The 23695-nt window shown below is 40.7% G+C and overlaps 1 protein-coding gene across 17 annotated transcripts in view; it reads left to right on the forward strand.

The window, feature by feature from the left end:
• The window catches only part of LOC143857136 (uncharacterized), a 101624-nt gene that overhangs the window by 75112 nt on the left and 2817 nt on the right, over positions 1 to 23695 (forward strand). For 2 of the 17 annotated variants that reach the window (XR_013238461.1, XR_013238464.1), the window contains exon 7: positions 18635 to 18685. The exons of 12 other annotated variants lie outside the window; for them this stretch is intronic. The gene's annotated coding sequence lies outside the window, so the exon portion shown is untranslated. Of the gene's footprint in view, positions 1 to 17827; positions 17969 to 18634; positions 18686 to 20604; positions 20708 to 23695 lie in introns of all 17 variants that reach the window. 3 more of the 17 variants (XR_013238457.1, XR_013238462.1, XR_013238460.1) reach the window with 2 other exon arrangements.

The raw sequence follows: 23695 nt of genomic DNA on the forward strand, positions 1-23695 counted from the left end.
GTATTCGTGTCTGCCATAGCCCTGTATTCGACTACCGCATTGGACTTTGCTATGACGTCTTGTTTCTTACTTCGCCACGACACCAAGTACCTCCTACAAAGGTGCAATATCCAGTGGTTGATCTCCTATCTGGTGGAGATCTAGCTCAATTTGCATCAGAGAATCCTTCACTCTTCATATGACCATGCCTTCTAAATAACAGACCTCTCCTTGGAGCGCTTTCGAGTACTTGAGAATTTGGACTATTGCAGCCTAATGAGAGGTACAAGGTGAGCTTATATACTGACTAACTACGCCTACAACATATTAGATGTCTGGGCGAGTGTAGACACTCCATTTTGACCGTGCCCTAAACCCTCCATGTTTGGGAACACCCCAACCAAATTAGAGTTTTAAAGCCCCAAATTTCACCCCAAGGTAGGTTAGGGTCCCACCAAGATCCCCATAAAATTTCGTTGAAATCCGAGCATGTTTACCTAGCAAACGAACCTCGGATATCATCGTGTGTAAAACAAAAGGGGGTGAATTTATCCTGAAGGGGGAGTGAATGTATCCTAGAGAGGTCGCGGCCTGGGGCAGAAAAGACACGATTGTGTCGTGCGCCTATCATTTTTTCAAGCAAACCGCGCGCCCATCAGATGGTAGTGCCGATATCAACCTCCTAAAAATCCTATAAATATGAAATTAAGTCATTTTTTCAAGGGATCTAGGTTTTCTTTTTTAAAAGAGAGAGAGAAACATTTTTCCCCAAACCTCCGAGCTCTAATCCTAGCCTTCTTCTCCGATCAATTCTTACCGGAGCTCCGGCCGAGCTCTGACCGTTTGTTCTTCTTCTAGTTGATGTGTTTTTCTCCCTCGATAAATCCTTCTATCCTTTTTTTAAGCTTTTAACCTATTTTCTTCTCAACTCAAACCCTAGTCTTCTTATAGACTCTGTTTCTACTTCATTTCTGTCCATTAACCTTTATCACAACAACTCCTCATTTCTGGCCACTTATACAAGCTTTGATCATTATTTTGAAGTTTAGATCTCTTGATTTCTAAGTTGAACACTTAAAACCCTAGATTCATGTTTTTTTTTCCTTTTTCATCTTCTTTGGCAAGCTTCGGTAAGCATTTCACTTTCCTTTTCACATAATATCCTCAAATTCAAGTTTCTTAAATCTTGGATCTATTCGATCACTTCTTTGTTACTATTTCTATCAATTGAAACAATATCGAGGTAAAAAGAGGAAAAGAAAGAAGAACAATCAAAGATCAGGACAAATCAGTTTTATTAAAAAAAAAAAGAGGATACAATTGAAAGGATCACCGTCATAACAGGTATAATTTCCCTCTGAAATTCTTCAATTTGCTTCATTCTCCAGTTCAGTTAAGTTTTTGAAATTTATAACTCTTGAAACTTCCGAGCATGCGTTCTACATTTCTATTTCTTGTTTGTATTTATAGCATGTTCTGATCTATGGTATTTTCTTATTGTAATCTAATTTTTTTTTTTTGTTTTGGGAAAGATGGAAGAGAACATAAGGATTGGTAAACCATAGTATTCGATATTAATTTCTGTTAACCTGGACATCAATGTATTTGATTATTTTGAAAAAAAAAAATTTGTTTCGGCTCCATATGTTGTGAATTTTCTTTGAGTTAAAGTAGTTTTTTTTTATTGTGTTGTATGATTGATGTGCTTAATCTAGCTTTAGGTTTGTGTGTAAGTATATTTGCATAATACAAAAGGGAAACTTAATATATATAGAGCAAGAGATTAAAGTGTAGGAATATGTGGATGCTTATGTACATTTTTTTTTATTGATAGGTTATGAGCAGTTTATACTTTTCCTTTATTGAGATTAACAGATAATGACAATTCATTTTATTGATGTTCTAGTGTTAAATGAGAGCTTCATTTCTTCATAATCTTTTGAAAGTTTTGTGGTGTTTCCTTTCCTTATGAAAGAATGAAGCATTTTGGCTTTTGCTAGGTTATCATTTTAGCCATAAATGTAGTGTAGGGTGTAAGCCCTGTCTAAGCTTAGAGTTTCAGCACTTTAGTTTTAGTCATCTGGTAATAGTAATCCTGAATGTATGTGTCAATTGATGATTCACATTAAATCTATTTAGTTTCTAGGTGATGTTTAGGAGTATAAGACTAAAGGTAATGGATAAATCTTTGTGAGTCGTGTGGATATTTCTGACAGGCTTTAATAAAATCAGAGTATACTTAGGACAGGTGCTGAACAGAAGTTTAAATAGCTATAGTAAGGCCTGTGATGCAAGAGCAATTCCCGCCACAATTTTCTGGATGGTTTTTAGACCATGTTTTTGGACAAGTAAATGAAAGAATTAGGGAAAATGGTAAACTACAAAGTTGTAGGTCCTTTTTAGATCTTTCCAACAAGCACTCATGGTGGAAATTTGGAGCAGTGGCTAAAACGTTATAGCTGTTTTAGTAGACTGTGTCTGTTAGTTTTAGGCTAGTAAATGCATTTGAAAGTTTCTTTGGTTATTATAAAACAAAATGTCTTGATGGAAATTTTAAAGCATGGTGATGCTGGTATCACCTCCCTAACCAACCTAACCATGTCATGTTACCTGTACCGTTCTAGTTTGTCCTCATATTTGGTGGAGGTTTTATGTTGCATAGGCTGCATCTAGTATCTTTAGACTAATCAAGGAATAACAACCTCACTTTAGTGCTCAAGCTATTGGTCATAGTTTGCCATGTGGTAATACTCTGCCTTGGTATGTTCCCTGCAAATCATGCCAAGTTTGTCCTATCCGGTTACTCTGACTTCTTCCTAATATGGTTCCATGCGTTTCTTATGGTGAATTTCCCATCAGTGGCCGGGTTTTTTTCATATTGGGTAATCTTGTTGTTTATGAGTATACAAGCCAGAATTTACAAGGTCCCTCAAATCATTGAATTGAGGCTGACTTTGAATCAGGTTCCAGGAATCACTATCTTGTTTCTTTGATACTATCTTTTTACTTGGATTGTCAAGATAGGCATTGTCATGTTTTGAAAGTTTTATTTAATCTCTTTATCTTTCATTTAGCATTAGTTTTGTTATAAAATGGGTAAAGTATTTACAAAAGGATTGGAGATTAAACTAAGAATGATTATGGTTGCTGAGTAATTAATAGGTCAATGGTTATATCAGGTCATTTTTAATGTTATGAATGATTGTATGAGGTAAATGTGTCGAATTCTTATGCTCATTAAGTTATTTATACATATATTTTTTTAGGATGCTGCTGCTGTTTGAGGGTTTATTCTGAACTTGTATTATTTTATATACAGTTTGGATTTTATTTGTATGCTAATAATATTAATGGTCAAGTGTAGTGAATTCCTAGCAGATTATTTAAGCAAAGAGATAAATTATTAGAATAAACATATACAAGATTAGAGGATAGATATGATAACTGAATTGCTAGCATATTATTCTCGCAGGAAAAATGCATTGTTTTATGATTTTATAATGTTGAAATAAAAGAGTTCTCCAGTTGTAAAAAAAAAGTTTGGTCAGGCCCTTCTTGAAATTTCAAAGTCCTAATTTAGGAGGTCACTTTCGCATCTCTCCTTTAAGATAACTTGATTGGTTTAATGCTTTATATTATCAACTGCTTTGGGAATCAATGCCAATTTATTGCAGAAAGAGGAGTTAGGTTGGGATAATAAGGTATAGTCTGTGGAAAAAACTTTTGAGAGTCATGTAGTTATGTTCAGTAGTTGTATTAGGCTGATTTAATTATACATAGGAAAATATGTTGACATCCTCATGATTCAGTAAGAATTCATAATGGTTTTCTGATATGGTATTAGGTGGTTTTATAAAAATTTTCCCCCACTTGGAGTATGAGTTGTTCTTGAAATAGCCTTGTGTTTAGAAGAGCATTTAATTTGTCCGTGTCTGTTGGAATATCTGTATCTTATTTGTATCATTTACATTTTTGTTGTCTTTGTAAATAAATATTATTAACCTCTAGTAGAAGATTTTCTTAACCCTATTAGAGAGTGGCAAGGTCCTTTAGGATAATCTTTTAGCTCCCTTATTCATTGCAAGGGCGATGAAGGCGCTAGCCCAAGCCTATCCTTAAGGGACTTGCTCAGTCGAAATAGCACTCCCCTCTTTAATTTGGAAGACTCCCCCAGTCTTTTTACTTACTTTTAAATAAAAAGATTCTTCTTCTCATTGCATGGGCAATGAAAGAGTCATCTTGAGCCCACCCTTTAGAGAGACAAGCTATGTCTCAGCAGAGAGTCATCTAGAACCTCTTTAGGAAGACAAGCCATGTCTCAGTAGAAAAATCAAACCCCTTTGGAGACATGCTTTGTCTCATTAGTAAGTCAACCCATAATAGACTATTCAAATCTCACAAAGTTGCACCCCTAGGAGACTAGCTCGGTCTCATGCTAGAGCATTTCCCCCTCATTAGCTAGAGGCTAGCTTAGCCTTTTAGATACATGTCCAGATATGTCATTGCAGGGGCAGTGATAAGGTTACTTGGAGCCCATCTCTGTGTTTAGGAGACTTGCCCAGTCTCACTAGCACCCTTCTGTATCTCATCTTCTTTTAGGAGATTCGCCTAGTCTCATTAACACTCCCCTCTTAGGGTTGTGCACTAGGAGTAAGTCTTTTCTACTAGCATAGGAGTCTGTCCTTAGCTAGAGAGTCAATCCTTCTTTCCGGAGTCAGTCCTATCATCATAGGGGTTAGGATTCTGTCCAACCTCTCATCAAGTCATGTGATTTTGTCCAACCCCTGTAAGGTATAGGATGCTGTCCAACCCTTACAGAGTTGTGATTCTGTTCCTCTCCTCAAAGCATAGGATGCTGTCCAACCTTTGTGGGATATCAGGAGTCTATCCTACCCTTATAATGATAGGATTCTGTCCTCTTGTGTCAAAAAGAACAAAAACATCTGAAAAATCAAAAATCTCAAAAATCTTGAGTCATTGTGAGAGTAGTTAGAAAATTCTATTCCGAACTACTTTGGCTTGATCCCTTTCCACGGGGTACGTAGTGCAGCTTGGGATCCATATTCCAAGTCCAGCCAAACCTTAAAAAACAAATCATTTCAAACCTTCAAAAAATACAAAAAATCTTCAAAACCTTTTCAAAAAGATCTTCCCCTAGAGTTAGTAGTTTGTCCTAGATATTTGGGGTGTCTTAGAGTTAGGAGTCTATCCTGGTTTTGTTGATGCTTTGTGTGTTTCGTGTAAGTGTCCGTAGAGTAAGGAGGCCTCGAGTCGTGGTTGGTTAGACACTTAGTCGAGCCGATGGCTAGACTAGGAAACATTTAGTTAGCCCATGGTTTTCCTTAAGATGAACAGCCTAGTTACACAGGATATAGGAACCACCTGCATTAGCTTAAGGCTAATCAACTTGCATTAGTTAGGGCATATAGGGAGTCCTAAAAATTACAATTCACTTGAACTTAAGCAATCGCACAAGAAGCTTTAAAAAACTAGTCGAGTCTAGTTGATCGAGTCTAGAATAGCGGTCCTAGATGGTTAGGTATCGTAGTTTAGAATAGGTCATCGAACTACGTTGATTCTGATTCTTCCCGAGGCTGTGATACGTGGAGCAGCTGGGATGGATGGCCATCTTGGTCCGAGTCAAGTATCACATTAGAGTCTAGGATTTGTCGTGTCGAGTTGTGTGTGGAGTCAAGTTGTGATGTGTGTTTTGTTGTGTTTTCTTACTTTCATGTGCAGACCTTATACCTTTAGCTGTAGCATGCATGTGTTTGCACACTAGAACTTAGACACCAATTTGGTATGACACTCATAACCTAGCTATTCTTAGGTGACACTTCTCTCATTTATTTTGTGTGTGCTTATTATTCATCTCCGAGACATGCATGATTAGGTAGACGTCTTCTCGGGGATATATGTTTCCATTTCACATGACTTTAGCCCAAAACTCTTCAAAATCAATAAACAAATGGCATAAGAGACCAGGTGTTTGCACTTGGGCGGATGAGGTGCTCTTCGGACCTTCCAAATTCGTAACCAGGCACGAACCTTCTTTTATATCTCTGGTTATCCATTACAACAGAGCATAGTATGGGATCCAGGGCCTACTTCCTTGGATGGCGACTCTTCTTTGTTTAAGGTACGTCTTGAATCTGGGCTAGTCCCCGAATCGAGAGGTATCTCACTTTAAATCGTCACTCATACTGTGAGAGGCACATTCTTTCGAGAGTTCCTTGGTAGAGCTCTCCTTCACGTGGATGATCTAGAGACTTTTTAGGGGCTCGCCCCCCGCCTCTCTCGGATCGTGGTCCACAGCGAATAGCTGTGAGACAAATGAGCTTGTCAACCAACCTCCTATATCACAAGGTCATCCAGCAAATCGCCATCTTCTGGAATAAGCTTCATATTAGGGTCCATGGGCACAGATGTAGGTTTCACTTCAAGATTCCCTGTCTCATCTAATAAATCGAGCACATACTTTCTTTGTGATAGAGAGAGAGAAGTCGAGAAGAACATGCTACCTCTATCCCAAGAAAGTAACTTAGGCGACCCAGATCCTTGGTGGAGAACTCTTTCTGGAAGAAACTCTTCAATTTCCGTATAGCCTCTGAGTTACTGCCGGCAATGATAATAATATCATCAACATATACGATGAGAAGTATGCAGCTAGTCGGAGACTGATGACTGAAAACAGAGTGATATACGACGCTTTGTTTCATGCCAAAACGCATGACAACCTCATTGGATCTCCCAAACCACTCTCGCAGAGATTGCTTTAAGCCATAGAGAGATTTTTCGTAAGCAACACACAGAGGAAAGCATTTTTCGCATCCAACTGATGGAGTGGCCAAACTGCCAAGACACGAACATATGGAATCTTCGCAACAGGAGAGAATGTCTCAATATAATCAACCCCAAAAGTCTGAGTATACCCTTTAGCTACTAAGCGCGGCTTCAAGCACTCAACAGTCCCATCTGGTAAGTATTTAATAGAGAACACCCATCGACACCCTACAGGGCGAGCACCAGAAGGCAGAGGAACCAAATCCATATATGATTTGTGTGAAGAGCACCTATCTCTAGATCCATGGCAACATGCCATCCTGGGTGAGCGAGGGCCTCGACCACCGAATCTGGTAAAGAAATAGAAGACATGAAAGACACAAAACCTCAAAAAGTGGGGGTTAGATTATCATAGGAAACAAATTTAGAAATAAAATGCGCAATAGACTGAGAACGGGTGCGGGAAGCAATAGGAGAGTCAGAAGCAGTAGGAGAGTCAAAAAGTACTATAGTAGATGGTACCTGAGAAGTAGAGGCCGGTATCTCCGGCTAAGAGACGGTGTCTCGCGTGGAGGTGGTGGTGGATCTGCACGCCGACACCTCTGATAAGTCTTCATAGTTGTAGAAGGGTCAGGAGTTGCTGAAACCAGTAAAGGTGAAGTAGCGGAAGCTGGGGGATCCATTAACACAGAGGGAGGCGGAGGGGATAGCACAACTGGTCAGGAAGAACCAGAAGAGGAAGAGGAATCGCCGAGTCAATAACAATTGTACGAGGCTTATGCATCTGAGTTAGGAATGGCTCGAACTCAAAGAATGTCACGTCGGCAGATACAAAGACCTGTGGTGGCAAGGATTGTAGCAACGATTTCCCTTCTGGGTATGATAGTAGACTAGGAAGACACAACACTCTACTCAAGGGTCCAACTTATCATGACCAGGACCTAGATTATGAACGAAGCAAACACAGCCAGAGGGTATAAGACTGTGAATGGTGAGTCACCACGAAGAATCGATGAACTGAGGCAATTACCTAGGAAGCAGGCAGTAAGGATGGCATCACTCCAATAGGTTTTAAGCACCCGCATTTGAAAAAGCAGAGTGCGGGCCACCTCAAGTAAGTAGTGTAGCTTCCTCTCAGCAACACCATTTTGTTGAGAGGTGTAGGCACAAGAGGACTGATGAAGGATGCCATGAGTGGTGAAGTAATCCTGAAATCCATTCGAGGAAGAGAAATATTCCCTACAATTATCAGTGCATAGACATTTGAGGGTGCAATTATATTGATTTGTAATTTCAGCATGAAAAGTGTGGAATGCTTACCTTAGAACGGTCTTTAATAAAAAATAACCATGTCATACGCGAATAGTTATCAATAAAGACAATAAAATACTTATAGCCAGAAGAAGATGCGGCTCTAGAGGGTCCCCATACATTAGAATGAACTAACTCAAAAGGACTCGACACTCTACTGATCACTCGGGATGGAAAAGACACATGTTGGTGATTCCGGAGTTCACATGACTTGCACTGAAAAGAAGAAATAGATCCAGGAACAATAGGCGTCTACTGAAGCCGCTAAAGAGAAGGGTGGCCAAGACGACAATGCCATTGATAGGTGTCGACACAACTATGTAATGCGGGTGTAGGTGGGCGACAATCTAGATGGTAAATCCCATCCACCTCACGTCCCGATCCAATCGTCTTCCTAGTCGAGAGATCCTTTAAGAGACAATAAGAAGGATAAAATGAGACAGAGTAATTTATACTTTTAGTAAGATGGCAAATAAAAAGCAAACTAAAGGGAGACTTTGGGACACATAAAAATGATGATAATTGGAAGGCCGTGATGAGGAGAAATACTACCAAAGCCAGAGATGGGAGTAGTGGTCCCATCAGCAAGGGTAATTGAGTGAGAGACCGAATGAAAATGTCTAAAAGAGCTAAGCTCAGAAGAGTTACCAGTCATGTGGTTCGAGGTCCCGGAATCAATAATCTAGGAACCAGAGCTAAACAGAAGGGTGGTAAGAGAATTCCGTGGCTGTGCAAAGCCCATAGTAGGAGAGCAGATGCTGAAGCGAAGGCGTTGAAACTCCTCATAGTCGGCCCGAGATAAAGTGAGCGTATCATCGGCCGGCACAGAAATAGGCGAGGAAGGGAGGAAGGCGAAGCCTCTAGAGGAGTAGCAACAGTGAGATGCGTCGAGCGGGTCTGGCGAAGCTCGGGATGAAGTGCATTGCAAGTATCGACATGATGGCCCTCTCTTTGACAGTGAGTACAAGATGGGCGGCCACGCCCGCCACACCCCCTACCACATCCAAAAGAAGCACAACCACGACCATGACAACCACCACTATCATATGCTGTCGGGATAGAGTTTTCAACAAGAACAATGGTAGAATAGTCGCTCAGAAGACACTGTTGGGCACGAGAATTGACCTCTGTGAGGGATGGAATAATACCGGAGCCAATGATCTACTGACGAAGGTGAACAAACTCATGGCCCAGACTATCGAGGTAGTGAACAACGGTGGAGCTGGTCCCGCTGTTGGGTAAGTACGGTGATGTTAGATGTGGGGGCATAAAGAGATCAAGTTGCTGACATAGGGAGATGAAATTGCTATAATGTGTAGCCAGAGACAGATCACCGCGGCGAAAGCGCATCCACACGGAATATGTGGCACAGATGCGTGTGAGGCTATCGACCCCAAAATAGAGAAGTACAATATGGACCTAAATTTGCTTCAATGTGGGAAGAAGCATAATGGTGCCAGCTATAGAAGGAGTCATACTCTACCAAAGAAGTGTGTGAATCAGCACATCCTCTTGCTCTCACTGAACTAGACTCGCAATTATTTGAACTTTGGAAAGCGTAAAAGAAGTCCAAAGGACACATCTGATGGTTGCAAAAAAACTGCGACAGATGGACAGCTGTGCGCAAAAGGAGTGTCCCGCTGTACCACTCGGCACGATCCCGCCCCTCATCCCCAGAGGTCTCTCACCCCGCATCCCTCCTCCCTCGTGGGTGGTGACGAACCATGTTGGCTGAAAGCAGAAAGAAACTCAAAGAAATGCGAAAGAGAACTCAAAAAACTCAGAGCGAGAAAAGACAAAAACATCGAGAAATGAAAAGAAATGAACTGGTTCGGGTATATATAGATCCGAACCAAAATTCACAATTCGCGAATTTGGGTGAATTTCTACCTCATGTCGGCCCTATCCGCGCCCTTTCTCGTCCGTTTTATAGCCCATTTTGCTCATGTTTCCTCTGCGGATTCTCAAAATCTTTCAAAACCAAATCGAGTAGCCCTCTGGTCACCCCCAAAATTTCCCAGCATAGCTCCCAACTCCCGACAATATACTTCAAGCAGGGTCCACACCTTCGCATCATCTTCGTCAGGGATTTGGGAACAAGGCAAACCCTTAGTCACAGCATATATTTGCTTCATTAAATGCTTAGGGACATCATCCTGTTAACCCTGATGTCGGTTTCCTCCCCACGGAGGCAAACCCTTCAAAACCCTAGTTCACCAAGGATTGTCTATCCTTCCCAGTAGAGCCTGCGCGACATTCTCCTAATCACCTCCGAGGCAACCCAATGCCTCCCAATCATCTTCAAGGCAGTCAATGCCTTTTCAAAGCCTCTCCAGTAGAGTCTCCAAGGCAACCCAATGCCTTTCCGATCATCCCCAGGGGAGTCCAAACTTTTCAAGATAAACTATCAAAATCAATCTAAGGCATCAGATCACCTCCTGGATTTTCCACGGCAGAGTTCTTGAGGCAACCCAATGCCTCCCAATCAACTCCCAGGCAGCCCAATGCCTTTTCAATCATCCCTAGCGGAGTCTCTGAGGCAACCCAATGCCTCCCAATCACCTCCAAGGAAGTCAATGCCTTCCCAAAAATTCCCAGCAGAATCCCAACTTCCCAAAACGAATTACCCATCAGGGTATAATTCAAAACCAATCTAAAGGAATCAAACACCTTCCAAAATCTTCCCCAAAAAAGTGAAAACACGGCATTCTAAACGCCTTCCAACCGTCCAACGGAATCCCCTGCAAGTCTCCAAGGTGATCAACCACCTTTAAGTCATCTGACAAAATCCCCAACGAGACCCACAAGTTAACCAAGCACTTTCCAATCGACCACGGTGAAGTTGTCAGGCGACTGAAATGCTTTCCCGTTCATCCAACTTGATCCATCAAATCCGTTCTTACAGAGCAAATCACGAGGCCCGTCCTCCTTGTCCCAAGGACCTTTGCTTAGATTCTAGCTTTCATGTACCAAATCTACGACCAAAGATCTTCCATCCTCGGTAGATCACATAGCCGGCCAATCTCCGCCAAGCTTAATTCGATCGAATTCAAGTTTGTAGCAGAATACTTCAGGGACCAACCTCCCTGCTAGCCTCAATAAACCTCTCCGTACCCCTGGTCACTCCCAAAGGTCTCCCAAAGGGTCCCGAACCCCCTGTAAAGTCACTGCAAGGCCTTTGAAAGGATTCTCGCCTTTACGTCGTGCATTCAACTGGTCGATGAACTCTAGTTTATCCTTGACAAAATCAATGCAACCTATGATTGACAATTCTCCCCAATAGAGTCAAGGCAGACAAATGCCTTTCAATCATTCCCCGATAAGGACTTTTGCCTGTATAGTCATGCAGACAATGAACCAATCCATCTTGGTTTATCCCTAACAAGGTCAACGCAATCAGTAGCTGTCCACCGTCTCTATCAGAATCAACTAACTACTTACACAGTCGACAGAACATCGACTCCCCAGTAGGGTCAACCCTTTCCAGCAGAATCAACTCCGGTTGACTCTCAGCCGAATCAAGGCAATCAAAAGACCCTTCTAGCTACGTCAGCTTCTATGGTCTTCCCATCAAAGTCGAGGCAACCTAATGCTTCGTTCATGACCAGCAAAGTCAAGGCAACCAAGTGCCTTCCAAATCATCTCCTATAAAGTTGGCGGACAATTAAATGTCTCCCGATCAAGCTCCCTCGGTCTAATCAGGATTCTTTCCTACATAGAAAATCAAGGACCCGCCCCCACTCTCCAAAGATCTTTGTTCATAGCCTGGTTCTCGAGACCAGGTCTGCAGTAAAGATACCTCGTCAACTAACTCCGTAACCATCTCGAACCGGCCGGATCCCATGTCAAGGATCCCTCCCCCGATCAACCAATCGGGACCTGTCGTCACATATCCCATCATCCAAATCTATCGACACGCATGTCCTCAGCGAGTCATCCGCGTTCAATTCTCAATAAAGAACACGCGCTCCTAATTTCTCCCAACAAAAGATAATCAATCCCCAGTGGAGTCAATCAAATTCTCAATCAATCAGTATTAGCCCCCTGAGGCATCAAACGTTAAAATGAGTCTGTTACCACACGATAGCTCTTCAGGATGAGTCTGTTACTACACAGTAATCCCCAAAATCAAAGTGAGTCTGTTTCTAGATGGCAGCTTTTCAAAATGAGTCTGTTACCACACAGTAGCTCTTCAGGATAAGTATGTTACTACACGGTAATCCTCAAAAATTAGGGTAAGTCCATTTCCACACGGTATCTCTTCAAAGTAAGTCTATTTCTACATGGTAGCTTTTCATGGTAGCTCTTCAGGGTAAACCCGTTACTACATAGGTAATCTCCAAAATTAAAATGAGTCCATTGCTACACGGTAGCTCTTTAGGATAAGTTCGTTACTACATGGTAATCTCCAAAATCAGAGTAAGTCTGTTTCTACACAATGGCTTTTCAAAATGAATCTGTTACCACACGGTAGCTCTTAAGGATAAGTCTGTTACTACACGGTAATCCTCAAAAATTAGCATAAGTCCGTTTCCACACGATATCTTTTCAAAGTGAGTCTGTTACTACACGGTAGCTCTTTAGGGTAAGCCCGCTACTACATGGTAATCCCTAAAATCAGAATAAGTCCATTTCTACACGGTAGCTCTTCCTAGTAAGTCCGTTTCCACATGGTAGCTATACAACATCAGGATAAGTCCGTTTGTACACGGTAACCCTCGGAACCAGAGGAAGTCCGTTTCTACTCGGTAGCTCCTCAATATCAAGCTAACCCTAAAAAAGGCCATGCATTGGATGCTAGAAAAGCATCCCACCCTTGTAGGTGTTCGTATCCATACGAACACTAGTGTTTTGGCCAACCCTCAAGACAATAAACCCTGGATGCAGATAAGGCATCTTCCCAAGTAAAAAAACCCGTTAAAACACGGTACTACATCCATTCAAACCACCCATCTAAATCCAAGAGCAGATGATGATCATGCATCTTCTCTACTCAATCAAATCTCGTGTACGATCTGTCGTATCGAAGCACCGGATGCCGCACAGGCACCCCTTTTATCAGCATTAGTACTGGATGTAAGAACAACATTCTTTGAGGTCCCTCCCCAAGTCAGGCGCCAGACCTGACTTCAAACGTTCACCTAAGACTCATTCTAACAGTCGTATTTTCAAAACTCAAAACTGTCAGTGAGAGGTTTCCACTCAAGGACCTGACAACAAGATTCCTCGGTAAAGGCTGCATGCCTAAGGACCCGACGTGACTCCTGCAACCCTATAATTAGTCCCCAATGAAACAATTTTGTTTGTCTCCATACTTTGGCATTCTTGTGCCTTGCACCCTCTACCAAAGAGGGGCATATGTAGACACCCAATTTTGTCAAGGTGGTACTATTGATAGGTTGTCACGATGAAGAGTCTCATGACGAGCCCAGAGCCCTTGTTCTCTTTCTCTCGGTCTCTTTTGCACACGAATGCCAAAGAGGGGCATCTGTAAACATCCTATTTTGTCAAGGTAGTACTAATGATAGGTTGTCGCGATGAAGAGTCTCATGACGAGCCCAGAGCCCTTGTTCTCTTTCTCTCGATCTCTCTCTCGATCTCTCTCTCTGGTTCATGAAACAGGAAAGATTTCTCGAAAATGAATTTATCTCAAGGTTAAAACAAAAACCTTGTCTTTACACGGCACCCGCCTTTTACTGTACAGCCAAAAAGCCCGTTTTCACATGGCATTTCAACCAAAGGTTAACTTTGAGTAAAAAAACGTACGTTTTTACCCAAAAACACTTCGCACCCAAACCAACTCGCGAGACCATCCTTGCTGGTTTCTCTTTGCCACAAGGAATCCAACGGATCTGACCGCATGCGATTAGAGTCCAAAACGGATAAGATATGGTCTTTCGAAGTTCCAAAAAAACTATAAATAGGGGGGTAAGAGTAAAATCAGATTCTAACCTTTCCATAAGTTATTCTCTAGATAAAAACCTCTGGTCCTCTGTTTTTCAACCCTTTTTTTCAAAGAAAACTCTGTCCAAAAACCCTAGTTTCTTTACCCGGGAGAGAAAAAGTAGAGAAATTCTTAGGGAGCTCATATTGGGCGTCAGTATTCTGCCGAATTTCCGAAGATTCGGAGCGACATCTTTCAATTAGACCGTTGTTCTATTGAAATTCGACGAACTCGGTGCCTCTTACTCAAATAGCGTCGTTGTTCGACAGAATTTCTGGGGAACCCGATGCTCCATCATCCAATTAGCGCTGTTGGTCTACATAATTTTTGGGGAACCCGGAGCCACGTCATCAAATTAGCGTCGTTACGCCGCCGACTTTTCGGGAAACGTACCCGCGCTTTTGGTAAAATTACAATTATTTCCCAGCTTTATGCATTTCTGTTATAAAACTCGGTGAAGGGTAGTTATAGGATCTAGGGCTCCTCTTGCCCCAGATCCTATAACGTAAACCCTGTACCTTTCCTTGTAAATAGGGCTACGTTCCCTCTCCTTATCCCGCCACTCTGTCTCCGGTTTCACCATAGACAAAAGACACAGAGACGAGAGCCCTGGTGCCCCCACGGCGTTGGACAAACGGAGGGAATAAAAAACCCACCCTTTTCTTTCCTTTATGTCCTGTCATTTCCGTTTGTTTTTAGTTATCCTGATTGTGGTCAACTGCGAGATCATCCTGGGACTCGAGATATGCAGTACACGCCCTCAATCCGGATAACACCCAAACTGATTCGTTTTTCTTTTCTTTGTAAATCCATTTCATTTACGTAAAGGAATTAAGCCCAATGGTAATAAAGGATAAAAAGTGGAGATTTCTAATAAAGTTCTTTCAAAATGCCAAATCAAGTCGAGACTGGGTTTACCTGGGCATAAGGGGTGCCTAACACCTTCCCCGAATGTAATCATAACCCTTACTCAGATTTATGTAAAGACCAAGCCTTAACAAACAGAGTAAAATTATGGGTAATAGGCCACAAACCTAGAGTACAGCTTCGGTTACTGCTGCTCCAATGAGACTCGAATCTTTATCCCCGTTTCATTGGAAAAGCAGACACGGGTCCTAAGCCCTAACCTAGATGGCAACTCTGAAACTCTCTTTCTTTTGAAATCCGGACCCCGATCTCGAGTTCACAAGAAACGCAGACAAACAAACACTCCCACTCTAAAAGAAACTCGACGTGGTGATCCTGCGCTTCCAGAAGCGAGCGGTGGGAAATAACTGGCTCCCACAATAGCTCACCTCTATAAGAGACAGACATTGCCTTTCACAAAGTGGGAAAAACGCTGGTTTGACTAGCTTAATGAATGCTGGTTCAATTAGTGGATGAGAAAAGTTTGGAATGAAGATGAAGATTGCAAACTACTACACTATGTGAGTAGTTTTGGACTTTAGTTCAAAACACACACAAATCTCAAAAAAGTGGAGGTACAAAGTCCCTTTTGTCCTTCCTAACACCATCAGATCCCAAACGCAATCATTCTCCTTGGATTCCGATTTTGAATATTTTATTATTTCTTGCTATCTCTTTCGGCTAGCATTTAATACATATTGATTCTCTTCAGGACCTGGCCCTTCAATGGAAGCCCTACCATTAAGAACGGCTACGTTATTAGTTATACCGACAACGTTCCTCGACCCGTCGTTTCCAACTAGAGGAAACCCTAAAACTAAGAACGACAATGTTGTTAAGTATACCAGCATCGTCTCTTTCACCTGAACCGAGTTGATTAAGATAGATAGTCATTCAGTAGCTCAGAAAAGGCAAGGTTATTAAATATAACGCCAGTGTTTTTCCCACTCCAACCGTTATATCCACTGATCGAACCTTCAAAACACGCACGAATCTTGAAAAAGTGGAGGAAAAGAGACCCTGTTGCCCTTATTAACACCATCAGAGCCCAGATAGCATCCTCGGATTTGTTGCACAAGAGTACACCTCAATGTATAGCTTGCCTCTATAAGAGACAGACGTTGTTGTTTATAGAGTGGGAAAAAAGCTGGTTCGACTACCTTAATAAACGTTGGTTTTATTAGTGGATATAAAGGTTCGAGTGGGAACAACGTCGGCGGTATACTTACTAACGTTTTCATTTCTGATCGGGGCTATCGACCACCTTAATCAATGATGGTTCGATTAGTGGATATAACAGTTCATGTGGAAAAACGTCGGTGGTATATTTAATAACGTTGATGTTTTTTTATTGGGGAGATCAATTAATCAACGATGGTTCAATCAGTGGATACAACGGTTGGAGTGGGAAAACGATGGCGGTATATTTAATAACGTTGACGTTTTTTATTGGGGGGATCAATTAATCAACGATGGTTCAATCAGTGGATACAACTGTTGGAGTGAGAAAACGCTGGCGATATATTTTAATAACGTTACCGTTTATGATATGCCGACTGACTTTTATCTTAATCAACTCAGTTCAAGTGGAAGAGACAATCCACGTATACTTAATAACGCTGACATTCATAGTTTTAGGGTTTCCATTGGTTGGCAACGACGGGTTGAGGACGTTTCCGGTATAACTAATAACGTAGCCGTTCTTAATTGTATGGTTTCCATTAGAGGGTCAGGTTCTAAAGGGAATGAATATGTATTAAATGCTAGCCAAAAGAAACAATAAGAAATAATAAAATATTCAAAATGAGACTACAAAGAAAATGATTAAGGTTGGACTCTAATGGTGTTAGGAAAGGCAAAATGGTCTTTGTACCTCTATGTTTTCAAGATTCGTGCGTGTTTTGATCTGAAGTCCAAAAGTATCTGCATAGCGTAGTAGTTTGCAATCTTCATCCTCACTCCGTACTTTTCTCGGAAGGGAATTATTTTGCTGATGCAGTTATCTCCAAGGCTAAACGCGTATACGATTCTTGGAGAGACCTGTCTCAAGCAGCCAGAGGGGCCGCCAAATGTGACGCCTTGGGCCTTCCCAACATCCGGTCCAAGGCTGTTTAGTCACTGCTATAGCTGTTAGTCTTCTGCTTGGCTGCTGTCCAATTTTTTTTTTTTTTTATTAATATATTTTTTTGCTCTTAATCTTATCCAACTTGCGGTCTGCCCGGGGACTCTCTTTTTATCCTAGTTAAAAAAATCATATGTTATTTTCTTTTACTAAGAAAATGTAATTAGTGACCAATAGTCTTAGAAAGGTGTACCCATATCATTCGATATATCCATAAAAAAAACCTTCCATCTTTGTTTATGGTGTTTGGTAGGGAACTTCGTGGAAAGGCAAATGGCTCTTTTGCATGAGAAAATAGCCATCTAACATGAATTAAATGAATCAGACAAAATCTGATGAAAAGTGAGCCTTTTGGTTGTTCTCTCATGCAAAAGTCGGCCGCGAAATGCCCAAGCAAATCTCGAGGGAATTTCATGGAAAGGGTACTGATATTTGGCTCTACCATGTTTTAATAATTGCACAAATTCAGCTTGTCTTTTCTTTTTTAACAGGCTTATGAGATCGTTTTGGGAAATGTAATAACTTTTGTGTAAATAATAAGACAAGATGAGTTAGTGCGGTTATCGAAACATTGAAGTGCCAATATCGGTAGCCTAAAACAATGTTTTTATAAAGTACATTTCTTCTAATACTAATTTCGAGGAGATTTTGCTTAATGTCCTCTTTATAACGCGAGGAATACTAAACTGAAGAATGCGCTTGCAAAAACCCAGCGGCAAGAGCGCCCGTTGGATCCATGTCACCCAACTGCATTTATCATTCATTTTAATTTACATTTTCAGTGCTGCTGTAAATTTGGTTTCGTGAATTGAAGCCAATGGGAAGGTGCTGCTGCCAAGTTTTTACATGGATCCCCTCTACTTTAGTATCCATACTATAACATAGAAAAAGAAGAGGAAGAAGTAGAAGGTGAAGAAAAAAAGGTAGGCTTTTATTTTAGTTTCTGCTCTTTTCTTCACAAATATATAGAGGTTCTTTTTTCCCTCTTTTTTCCCATTCCAGACTTTATTCTTTGCAACGATTTTAAATGCAAAATCTCCTGATTTAGGTCACTGTTCGTGCAAGGAAGGAAAATACCATTTAAGTTCTACTCGTGGTATTTGCTGCTGTCATTGAAGATTTGGGGTTTTTATTTTGAGCTATGTTAAACCCTACTGGATCAAGAAGCTAAAACCTTGTGATTTTTTCCATCTCAAAAGGCTATTACCAGTGAAGTTAATGTATGTTTAGGGTTTTTGCTTATCTCTACAATTTTTTTGGGGTTTTGGGGTGATTTCTCATCTCTGCTATTTTAATGTGATTATTTGTTTTTTTTGGGGAATTATCAATGGGTTCTCAAGTGCTATTTTCTCTCGTTCCGTGTATAATCAGAAGTTCTTGGCTGTACCAATCATGCTTTCTAGGGTTTTGGTGTTTCTCTTCCCTTTTAGTTTCATGTTTTAGAGAATGGTATGTGTTATAAAAACGCAAACATTCTCTTCCCCATCCAATCGAAGAAAAACCCCATTTAGTTTTTAGGGCTTTCTTTGTTTTCCTCTCTGATTTTTGTTTCGATTTCTCTCTTAAATTCAACATTTTTGCTCTACTAGGAACGAGCCTCATCGTTTGAGTTTCTGAGAAAGATTTCATTGTTTTGTATGGTAAGATCTCTTCTCAATCCCTGTTTTGGTTTGTTTATAAAGTAAGATCTCTTCTCGATTCATGTTTTCTTTCATGTTCTTAGTTTTAGGATTTTTTGTCTTTTAAATTAAATTGTTTTGTAGAGATTGAAATATGAGGAATCCTTGTGTAGATTTCTGGATCTTTAATGTTGTTAAGGTTTTTCTTTTCTCTTGGATTCTTATTTTAGGGATTTTTTCCTTACTCTTGTTCTATAAAGATTGCTACATGAGGCATCCTTGTGTAGATTTCTGGCTCTTTCATGTATTTAGGGTTTTCTTTTAATCATTTGTTTGGGATTATGAAAGCCACTGGCACTGGGCTAGAGAGTGTTAGGATTTTGAATAATAAGTTCTGCTTTTGTGTTATGAAAGCTAATCTTGACTTGTTTCTTGTGTTTTATTTTGCATCGAATGAAATATACTTGCTAAAAATAGAATTACGAGTTCAAAAAATCATAAATTAAGGAATGTTTTGTTAGTCTTGTTTACTGTTATATTTCTTGCAGAACATAGTAGCTCTTGCTTTCTTTGTGACATGTTCATTTCGAATAAGCACCATAATACTCTTTTTTTAATTCTGTGAAGTCCCTCACCTGAGAGACGTCACTTTCAGTGAATCAAAGAACGTAACTTATAGTCGATCCAGGACTGAAAGTGCACAAACAAAGGAATATGGTAGGAGTATAACAAGCAATCAGAGGAATGCAGTCGTTGGTAAGCGTAGAAGGGCTAGAAAGAGAAGTTAAGGTCGGTAGGTAGAACAGGGGGTTTGGGAAAGATAGTAAGTACTTCTTCATTTAGCTCTTTGGAGGTCCACAAATTATAGAGTTGCGCGTTTCATATGGTGGAGAAAGTTAAGGTTCCTAACAGACGGTTACAAGCAAAGATCCCGATAAATTGAAACAAGTGCTTTTGAGCTACCACCTTTTCTTCGCTACAGTAGCGGTTATTAATCCATTAGAGCCCGCCCTCCTAAAAAAAACTGAAATACCCTACTTATGAAGATATAATAATCCCTAAAAGATGTTATAACGCATGAGACAATCAATTCCTGTAACCTAATAAGGAAGATTCCATGGTGTTCAAAATAAACAATTTTGAACATTTTCAATCGAAGAAATAGGATTGTTTGATCGCACATGCGTATTCGGTAAACTGGGAGATTTCGACTCCTCGAGAGACCCAAGGTTGCAAGCCTGCTGAGCATAGTCACCACAACACATGCTTTCGTTCACCGTCGCAGCCCAAAGAAGACAAGGAAAAGTGGGAAGGAAGTCAAGGGAAGGGGATTGATTAGTTTAGATGACCCCCCTTCCTTAAAATTATTTTTCTTTCTTAGTGAAACTCTCGACGTCTTGTTTAGTAAACGGGATGTTTACCCAGGCACTGTAGTGTTGCCTAACCGTTTGGCCGGAGATAAAACTCACATCTCCCTATTGAGATCGAGCATCAGTGAATGGACCCAACGGCACATTCCCCCTTAAATCTCTTCTTGCAAAAATGTTCATATCATATCCTCTTTTCGTGAGATTTGTTTCTGACTGGTTAAGATCTGAACTTAGTAACTTGGCAGATTAGTGAAGCAGTCAAGTACCATTGTGAGCAGATTTCCTTATTTTGATACTTCCATTGTTAAAATACTTAATTTGAAATGACTTCTTTTGAGTCTTATTAGATGCTTGTAGGACAATATTTTACTGAAAACTACACATGTTATATCCAGCTTGACTAATAAGCCTTTGTATATGGTCTTCCATATTCCGAGATGGATTATGATTGACCTGAAAAAGATTTGTATTTCAATGTCGGTAAAATGGGTTTTTTGTCCTCAATTTCTCTAGCTGCCCGTATAGAGAATAAATGGGTCCTCTTCTTTTCATTTTTTCTTTTCTTTTTAGTACCCGAGAGAAAGTATTTGGCATCTGTCCGCGTAGTAAAAGACAAGGTGAAGTACCCAAACCAAAGCTATTGAATGGAAGTAGCAGCCGAGTTTCCGAGAAGGTAAGCTTATTATAATGCTTCTACAAGTTCATGCATCTTAAGTTGTATTCAATGATCCAACTTACTCACTGAGAGGCTATTTTTTATGTAATTTTTTTTTTTGAAAATTGACAATTTCATTGATGCTATGAAGATTACAATGGGGACAAGGGGTCCCAACTTGCACTACATAGAATCAATTAAGGGTGGCCAGGAACATACTCCTTGGCCAGTAAAACCAAATAAAATCTTCCATGTCAAACCGCTGCAGATAAGTGAATACTTCCATGCACTCCCACCATGCCAAATCACTAAATCACTTCCCTTTCGAGATCTTCATCTCCTACCGCATCCAAAAGAAACCTTCACCAAACTCCTTCCTTTCATTTATATTACCCAATGGTCATAGTCATTCAGTTTGTATCTTCGATGACAAGCCTAAAATGCGCACTCCCCTTCGCTATAATCTTGAAGGATCAAGAAACCCAGTATGAGCAAGTCATCCGACTCCGGATACCCACCACCTTAATGCCCCACAGAGGCTAAGCCATGTAAGATTCCTAGCACATGAAATCCTTCCATTGCTTCCGAAGGCGTTCTCCCAACAATGCCATCTCTTCCTCAACATTCATCTTTCTCAAGTGCTACATGACCTTCTCTAGCACCAAAGTCCCTAAGGGTAAACGAATATTTCGATCACCAGAACAGGAGGAAAATTCGCAAAACTCACCCTGAATATCCATTTCGACTAAAATTTTAGCTTCCTCATGACTAAAAAACAAAAAGGAGACCCCCCAGACCCAAAAGGCTACTAACTAAAAAAATGAGTAATAATAATTCAGCCCAAAACAAATCCTACCCTGGGCAACCGGGAATAAAATTTGAGGAGATTTGAGAGTCTACTATTGTAAGCCCAAGGGTTCCCATGGGTTAATCATTCATCTTACCTTCTTGTTTTGATGCTAGCAAACCAAATTGATTAGCATTTATGGACTGATGTGTTGCTTTGAGATGTTGTGTTGTACACAGGAATGTCATGTCATACTCGCCATTACACAACTCTTCACAACACATGACTTGTGGATCAAGGATCAAAGGAACCAAGAGCTTGCACCTACATTGGAGTCATCCTCATTTGAAAATGTTCAAGTAAAGAAGCTCATCATGAAGATCCCTGTAGTTCCTAAGCAAGTGTCAAGAAAGAGCTTGGAGCTGAACATGCCATTGGTGACACTTCATGCACCTCACAACATGCACTGAAGATTGGAGGATGTCACAAGAGCCAAGACAAGGTCAAGATGTTCACCCAAGCCGAAGAAGTCCAAGAAAGTGCAAAGGGGCCAAGACATTCCAAAAAGACTCAAGGTTCTTATTTTTAGAATGTATTTGGAGTCCTCTTGATTTTATGTTTAAATGCACTTTCAAAAGATTTTCAAATGATTTTTATACTTAACATTTTACATCTTTGAAAACCATCAACACACCCAAAAATGTATTTGAAAACCTAAGACTTAAGCCCAAAGACAATAGCCCAAAAGCCCCTGGATTTTAAAGTTAAAATTGGAATTTCACTCAGGGCCGGTCGACCGGGTCAAGCCGGGCGACCGTGGATATGTATCTGTTTCAAACAGAACAATCCTACATGGGTTTTAGCTGGCGACCACCGTGGGTCGATCGACCGAGATAGGTTTTATGAGCCAAATTTTTTAGCAAACAACTAGCCCTCGCCGGGCAACCGCCATGTGGCCAGTCGACCGCGACGGTAAGAAATTTGAAAATAGAATAGGGCGCCTGATAGGGGCGGGCGACCGTCGTAGCCTGGTCGACCGCCTTGGTCGAGCAAACTAGCCGTTGGGACATTTTCTGCTTGACTTTTTCAAGCCATTTATTAACAGTTTTACCCCAAACGGTCATATTTTCAAATACACTATATATACATGATTAAAACCTATCTCTACAAGCTTTTTAAACATTTGAGAAAGATCAAATCCCATTTCTCTTTGAGCTTCAACATTTTATTTCAAATGCTAAAAACCTCTTTGATCTTCCATTTCTACATCTTATCAAGAGGCACTCCATAGGGCTTTTATTTGTTTATTTCTTGAAGTGAATGTGAGCTTACAAAGTTGTAATCCGCCTATTAAGAGGCGTTGAGAGTTTTACATTTGTATTTGTTCTTCATGTGAGGGTCTTCTCTTCGGCCCGAAAGGAATTGTGAAGAAGAGGGTCTTCTCTTCGGCCCGTAAAGAAAGGTGAAGATGAGGGTCTCCTCTTCGGCCCAAGAAAGGTGAAGAAGGCTTCGTGCAGATGGGCTTCTCTTTGGCCCTTGAGATGGAAAAGCTTATTATAAGAGCTTCGAGATTAGGCTTGAAATCTCATCATAGTGGAGTACCCAAGGAGCCAAACTTGGAAGAGTGGAGTAGGTCAAGTTGTGACCGAACCACTATAAATCTTGGTGTCCTCATTGTGGTGTGCATTGTCTCTCTCTCTCTCTCTCTCTCTCTTCCTTTCCTTCTCTTACACGTGTGGTGATTGGTAATCTCTAACCTTACTTATGTTTATGCTTTAATTGAACAAGGGTTAGTGAATGCACTTAAGTTAAATGTCTAAACTCTAAATTGCATTATAATATCTATTTGAACAAGGGTTAGCTAAATGTGCATGATTAGAAGGTCTAAACCCTAGATTTTATTGATATATACCTATTTGAACAAGGGTTAGACTAATTAGTGCTTAATTAAATGGATTAATTTTTAATCTCCCTTAATTAAGCCTAAAATTTCTAATTGACCAATTCACCCCCCCTCTTGGATTGTCACACCTGTATTTCAACTATTTTTCTTTCTTGACCCTACCAAAGATGCATCTAAGAGTTTCTCAACAATGTGATCGAGGAGGTTATTTCCTGATCTTGCCGCCCTAGCATTAAGATTTAGGCGATGATTAAGGCCACCCGAGGCTCGTGGAACGAAGGTATTTCTTACTTTTGGAGGGAGGGCACCTTTGTTT

Source organism: Tasmannia lanceolata, unplaced genomic scaffold (genome assembly GCF_043159265.1).
Source record: "Tasmannia lanceolata isolate RefF3 unplaced genomic scaffold, GAP_Taslan_0.1 ptg000024l, whole genome shotgun sequence".
NCBI lineage: Eukaryota > Viridiplantae > Streptophyta > Magnoliopsida > Canellales > Winteraceae > Tasmannia > Tasmannia lanceolata.